The sequence below is a fragment of the Sarcophilus harrisii genome, chromosome 3 (genome assembly GCF_902635505.1).
Source record: "Sarcophilus harrisii chromosome 3, mSarHar1.11, whole genome shotgun sequence".
Taxonomy (NCBI): Eukaryota; Metazoa; Chordata; class Mammalia; order Dasyuromorphia; family Dasyuridae; genus Sarcophilus; species Sarcophilus harrisii.
Window position 1 is genome coordinate 597,004,806 of NC_045428.1, and position 7,578 is coordinate 597,012,383.

Here is a 7,578-nt window from a genome sequence, read left to right on the forward strand (position 1 = left end):
TAATAGGTTCTCATTCCAGAAACTGGAATCTTTGGGTTTGTTAAACCATAGTGGTTTACTATAGGTATGTCTTGTGTAACTGATCTATTCCACTGCTCACTTGCTATTCAATCAGGCAATGTGACCTGATTGATTGCCTGCTATGTCAGGAACAGACTCTCTAAACTGTATTAGAGTCTGGGTTCTTCTCCTGGTTTTCTGGGGCACTGACTGCTTCTGACTTACCTGCATTAGATGGTATTCCCCTTTGACCCAAGTGATTTAGACCTTTCCCACCAGCCTTCTACGTTATCTTGGGTTAAATAAGTTTTTCACCCTGTCTTCTTGTTAGTTATGTCACTAGAGAATTCATTTTGAGGCATTATTTTAAAGTTTTCTGGAGATGAATTAAGCAGAGTTCAGGTCACTTTGAACTTTAATTCAACAACTTGGCTTGATTTTTCTTTTCATAACAAATCTCTCTAACCAAGACAGTTTGAGTTGTCTTATGATGTATCTTGTTGCTGCTAAATTTGAGCACTTCTGTAATGGTTTAGAATATAGGTGTAGAAGTTGCCATTTCTTACCATTTTCAGTCTGAGATTATTATCACGCCTATATCTTAAACAACTAAGAAGATAAGTACCTGTTCTTGTCATCTGCCTTTTAATAATTATACAATTACACAGAAGATATCATCCTTTGAAATATTCAAAATGGTATAAGAATAATGAAAGTTTGTGGTAATAAAATATAAATCTATTAATTAGTTCAAGGTTAAAAGAGAATCTTGTAAGGGTTTCTTAGAAGAGAACAAATTAGGGAATATCTTCTGTTAACTCAAAGAAAAGTCAATTTTACTTAGGTTTATTATTTAATTTTAGAGCAACACACATTTGTAGAGTATGTCCTTCCTATAAAGCAACTCTTTTTAAGGTGAACTGCTATATAATTTGGAATTACTCACGTTGCTTGTTCATTCCATCCCAGATTTGTTTTCTTTTTTTGTTACTATTGCCATACAATTTATGATTTTTATTTAAATTCATTTATATATATGTATATATAAATGTGTGTGTGTGTGTGTGTGTGAAGTATTGTTACCTATGTTTCCTGTAAGTCTCATCCTCTTTAAAGAGAAGAATTAAATTAAAATTAATTGGAGTTGCTGAGGTATAACTGCACATCTTCCAGATTGACTAAGATGACAGGAAAAGGTAATGATGAATATTGGAGGGGATGTGGGAAAACTGAGACACTTTTACATTGTTAGTAGAGTTTTAAATGATCCAAACATTCTAAACAACAATACGAAGCTGTGTTCAAAGGACTATCAACCTGAAAAAAATATTTCTAGCAGCCCTTTTTGCAGTGGCAAAGAACTGGAAACTGAGTTGATGCCCATCAGTCAGGGAATGGCTGAATAAGTTTTGGTATATCAATATTATGGAATATTATTGTTCTATAAGAAATGATCTACAAGATGATTTCATAGAGGCCTGGAAAGACTTACATGAACTGATGCTAAGTGAAGTAACTAGAACCATGAGAACACTGTACAACACAACAATAGGATTACACAATGAACAATTTTGATGGACATGGCTCTTTTCATTCAGGTGACTCAGACCACTGCCAATGGTCTTGTGATGAAGAGAAAAATCTGTACCCAAAGGAGACTGAGTGTGGATCACATCATATTTTTACTTTTATTGGTTGTTACTTTATTGCATTTTCTTTTCTTTCTCATTTTTTTGGTCTGATTTTACTTGTGCAATATGATAATTGTGGAAATGTATATGGAAGACTTGCACATGTTTAACATATATTAGAGTACTTGTCCTCTGGGGAAGAAGTTCAAGGAAGGAAGGGAGAAAAACCATTGGAACAAAAGGATTTGCCAGGGGGAAGGCTGAAAACTATTTTTACATATGTTTTGAAAAAAACTTTTAAAAAATAAAATAAAATTAGAATTAATTGGCATTTTAAAAGAAAAAAAATGGAATTAATGAAAAAAATTAGATTTCTAAATAATTGAAAGAAAAAGTGAATAATTTTAGAAAAAAAAGATTAAATGATTATATATAAACTAAGAGATTTCAGAGTTCTACCTTTGCTGGTATTTTAAAATATTTGGCTTTTGATTTTTCAACTAATACTTGAATTATTTTAATATCATTATAAAATTTACTAACTTGCAGCACAGAAGGTTAATTGTAATGAAGTCAATAATAATTTAGACATTCTTAACCATTTTTTGGTTAATATTCAATCTTAAAGCAAAATGACTTATTTTACAATTTCAGATTCTCGCAGTTTTTTGTTTTTTTAAAAAACCTTCCTCTAATTTATTATTAGCACAGTTTTCATCAAGTCCACAGTTTAGACAAGAATAGAAAAGTACATTTTAGAACTTAAGTTCTCTAAAATTTCAAGGTAACTATGAGTTTGTAATTTCATTATCATCTTATAGCTCTATTACTAAAAATATCAGAATCATAATGTTTGAGATGAGTTTTTCTGGTTTTGAAGTAAAAATTGAGGGCTTCTACTAAGTTGTTTTGAGATCTGTTTTATAATAGACCATAGCAAGAACTTCTAAGACATTATAAATTATATAGAATCAGAGAAAAATATCTCTACTTGTGACATAATATATTCCTTATGCCAGTCCTGATGACGGACAAGGTTCACAAAACTTTCTCCTCTCTTTACTCCAGATATTTTCTACAATCTTTGTAGATCACAAGTAAAACACGATTTCTCCTTTATTTCATATGTAGAAGAAAATGATGGCTATCTCTCAGTTGTCCCTCCACCAGTGTAACTTGGTTTTCTCAACATCCTATTAATTTTATGACAAAAATAATTTCTAAAGGAGAAGGAAAATATTTAATATACATTTCCAGAAGGAGAGTTCAAAATGATCTGAAAGATGTGAAATACGGAAGTACACTATTAAAGGATCCCAAAAAATTTCTAGACATAATGATCTTCATGAAGAAAATGATTTTTACATTTAAAGTTTCTTCTAATTTATAAGATATATGACTCTTTTATCCTACTGCATACAGACCTGCTCTCATTGTCTTTTTAATGATATCTCCTCTTAGGAAGAGAAATAGAATGTTGAGCTTGGGAACATCCAGGAAAAGGAGAATCTTTGGATCTTTTCTTTTTCCAGAGGTAGTAGAAATGATGGAGAACTTGGGAATCAGAACTAATAAGCACAAATGGACTGATGGCTGAGAAATTTGCAGCCAAGAGGGCTGATGTGGGAATCAACCACACATAATATTTATCAAAAATAAAGAGATAAAATGACAAAACAGAATTGACTGAGTAGGAGGAGACATAGGTACTCACCAACACCAAAATGGTATAGGTGGCTTTAGTCTCAGGAGACCTTCTTGACAAATGGCAGGAGCTGTGAATGTGCTGGACTTGTCAATGGTGTCTTTGCAGGACAAACACCAGATAGCTACTGGCTATGACCATAAATCCCACACACAGGAAATCAGGAATAGAGAACAAAATTATAAATACAGAGACTTTGAATGATGCTGGAGCAAATTGTGAACAGAATCCAATATTCCATATCCTTGTGTTGTTACTTCTTTCTGTATACTTCTGTATATTTCCAAATAAATGAACATTTATTAGAATGTGTAGAATCCTAAACAAATCATGATCAACTTGATTGTATTTCTTGAATTTTCCTTGGGTAGTAGCAGAGGGCAAATACTTAAATACTAAAAAGTCATCTAGGCAAAGCACCACTATTTACCCAGGCAAAGAAAAAATGAGGAAAAGATAGAAACAGATGGGAACAGAGAAAGGGGAGAAAGAAAGAGAGCGAGAGAGAGATCTGGATGTATGATTATTTATAGAAGGAAAATTGCTGTGTTAAAAAAATATTAAGATATTTCAGATTATGAAACACTGAAAAAACACAATTACAATTTGAAAATTCACATTTAACAAATAATACTTAAGTGAAAATACAGTCATGATACTTTTTAACATCATAAATTTCTACAGAAGGAAAAAGTATCCATCTGTCTCTCTGCCTTCTTCTCTGTTGATTTCTGCTTGTCTCTTATTCTCTCTGACACTTTCTCTGTATGTCTGTGGGTATCTCTCACTTTGTTTCTCTCTAGCTCTCTTTTCTGTCTCTCTTTGTTCCTCTATCTATACACACATACACGATAGAATAAGGAAGAGAGATACAATTATATTATAAGAAATAGCTGAATCATTCATCTGAAAAGTTCTCACTCTTCCCACCCTTTTCATTTAAATTACTATAATGCAATAATGTGAAGCAACCTTCTTCTCAGTGAGAACCTCCTGCTAATTCTCTTGCAGAACCTCTTGCAACTGGGGAGTCCGTCTTCCTAGCAAAGCTGGCTTCTCAGCCAACAATAAACTTCCCTTTTGCCAGTCAGCCTTTTGGGCTTCATGGATTCTTTCACATTGGACCTGTGTCAACAAGAGGGGATTCCACAACTCTCTGCACTGCCACTAACAGGATCAATACCTCTTATGCTCACTAGAAACTAAAGGCAGGAAAACTTTTAATGTGATCCTCCATTGCCATGTCCAGGGGCTAATATGTAATTCGCACAAAAACAAAACAAATCATAAACAAAAGCAAAAGCAAAACAAAGAGATAACTAGGAACAGAGAGACAATTGCTTCAAATAAAAGATCTCTCCAAATGAACACTCCACCTATTTGGTTGGCCATCTTCATTTAAAACATCCTATAATTCTCTCAATGTATCCAACTCAAATGGCTCTATGTATTTTCATTGCTAAATGAAATCATCTGTGGTAATCCTAAACCAGCTCTCCCTCACTTAAATCAAAATTATTTGCATGCCACAGAACCACTTCCATGATGTCATGGATCTTAGTGAATAAAGGATAACCAATAGCAAGCTACAAATGAAAGGAGAAAAAAGGACTAAAAAAAGATAATTCGAATTGACCCATCTTAAATTGAAATGTAGTCTCAAAAGTTAGCTTACTCTCCATAGCTCATGATTTATTTTTCCTTCAGACCAACCCAGAATCTCCCTCTAAAAAGCTTGTTTTGAAAAATTATAAAATAAATAAATAAATAAATAAATAAAGTTGCCTTAAGCTTGTTTAATTGATATAGACTGGAATCGGTGAGGGTAAGACCTCAACAAAAAACCATTTCCTTCCTACCAGTCCAGTATCTAGAAGGACTATACTAGGGTGGGAGTGTAGAGGGGTGTAGAGAGACTTAGCAGAAATTATTGTAGTCGCTATGGTAGCCAAGCTCTTCTCTGAGGCAAGCAGCAAGTAGCATTGAGTATTTTTACCTTTGGATTTTGTTCAGGCCTTTTGTTACCCCGAAGTAGGCCTTTATTGCATTTGGGTGGGGTTGAATAGCTTGTTCAATTCCTCGGCTGACACACTCCTGGAAATCTAATCTGATTTATAAGTTATGATATTAAAACTAAGGTTGTTTTTCTGCTATAAAAGAAATTACCTGTACCCCAATTTCCTACTTCTTTAGGAAATTAGCCTACTTTATTGAGTTGAGGATTCATTAGGAACCATTTCATTTATGACAGCAAAGTCATTATGACTTAATTAGAAAGGAGTCTCCTCCCTTATTAATAGTGAATTCTAGTTGGGAACTTAGCAATAGTCTTTCCCCTTGTTAATGGCTAAAACTCCCCTTTGGAACTAAAGGCATGATAATTAAATCTTTGTCTCTTGATTTGGAGAAGGTCTAAGCCTATAAATTCTTTTGAGAAACATTATGACACTAACTCAAAACAACATATTTTGGGGGTCAAACCACCGCTTCCCAGCCTTTGATGGATAGCACATGGGATTACTATAACCCAAACATATTTGGGGTTTTCAGTGTTTGTATACAACAGTACCCATCAGGAAAGCAGTACAGGGGAACTTGAAAGGAGAAAAAATAATAAATTCCAAAAGAAAACCCAAATCCACACTTTCTCCCAGAAACCTGCAAGAAGTTCTTCTAATTTAAAAAAAATGACATTTTGTAAATCATTTAGAAAGATTTCTATAATTTTTGTCTTATTTATTTTTACTTTACTTTAAAATTTTGAAGGAAAATCATGCAAGCAAAGAGATTTTAAGGAGAAATTAAAACTATCCCAAAGGACAAAAATGCTTGAATTGAAGTGAAAAAATCTGGCTGGGACAAGAAACCTTACTTAGGTGGTCCAGCTCTGATGTGCTGGTTATATTTTCATCCTTATGTGATCTCTGCAGCATTGCAGTCATCTCCTTTCTCAATTGTTGTAAAAATATTAATCTTGGTTCCAGGAGAAAGTAGGACACATTAGTTGGATCTGTTAACTGCAAGTCAATAATTGCAGAGACTAGCTGACAAAGGAAAGATCAAGCATTTGAAAATACTTCACTAGAAAGAAAATGTCCTATTCTAGCAGTTTTTTTTTTTTAGGTAGAAAGGTATCCCTAATATATAGTCCTTTCTTGAAAGGCTACATATACTGTAAGCAGCATTTTACTTTTTTTTGTAGTCTAGTAGCTATAGCAACAGTAATAGCAGTTGATTACTAAAAGACATGTGAGAATTCCTTAGTCCTTACTTTCCATGGGCAAGCACAAATGGTGGGGAAGACTTCTGGTTAGATGCATACTGAGATTAAGAAGCCAGAACTTTGTCTCTGGCTCTACATCTGATAGTAAATCCTGGATAGACTCAGTGTCAGAGGAGTGAGAGGAACACTGGGAAGTCAATCAGACCACAGCGCCATACTTATGGACAACATGGAAACTGTAATTATGAATGCTTGCCAGACTTTGAAGTATTGATAAGGGATTCAAAGGACACCCCAAAAAGGCTGGGGTTCCAGACTGGTATAGTAAGGTATCTGAAAAGAATTTGCAGGCTCAGCCCCATCTCCAAGGCAAGGGCAAAGTTTATTACAATTGTCATGCCAATCAAAGTGAGCTAAGTTCTGAAAGAATTTAGCAAGGAACCAGGAGCAAGAAAATAGATTTATAGGGGGAGGGTTCAGGTGCTTCATGTCACTGATATCCTAATTTTATGGCTTCAAGGTAGAATTGAGGAGTGGTTTTTAGAGATGGAGTCGTGAATCGGTCTGGTGTGCACCTCATTATTGTCTCAGAAACTCTATTATTACTGATCAATAGATTTTATCTGACAGCCAGCATTGTTTGTATAACTATAACACTCCCCAGGCCAGCTGGTCTTAGGAATAGGGCCAGGTAGCATTAGGATTATTGCAATATTCTCCCTAGGAACTATACCACATCATTCCTCCTTCAAGTTATTGGTAGCCAAATTCATTTGATGCAAAGGGATGAAGGTCTCACCTTCTGGAATTGCTTTCAAGTTGATAAAGGGTATAGAGCTAGCCCTACCTAGCAAGGGCCATACTATGGAAAGGTGACATGTGTCTTGAGGTTGGTATCAGTGACATCCAAGGGGTGCTGAGGCTCAGAATCAAGTAGCAGGTGGTATTCAGGTTCAACAAGACATAGGAAGCTTATGGTCTGGAGTCTAGAAGAAACAAAACTCATGAAAAGGTTGTTA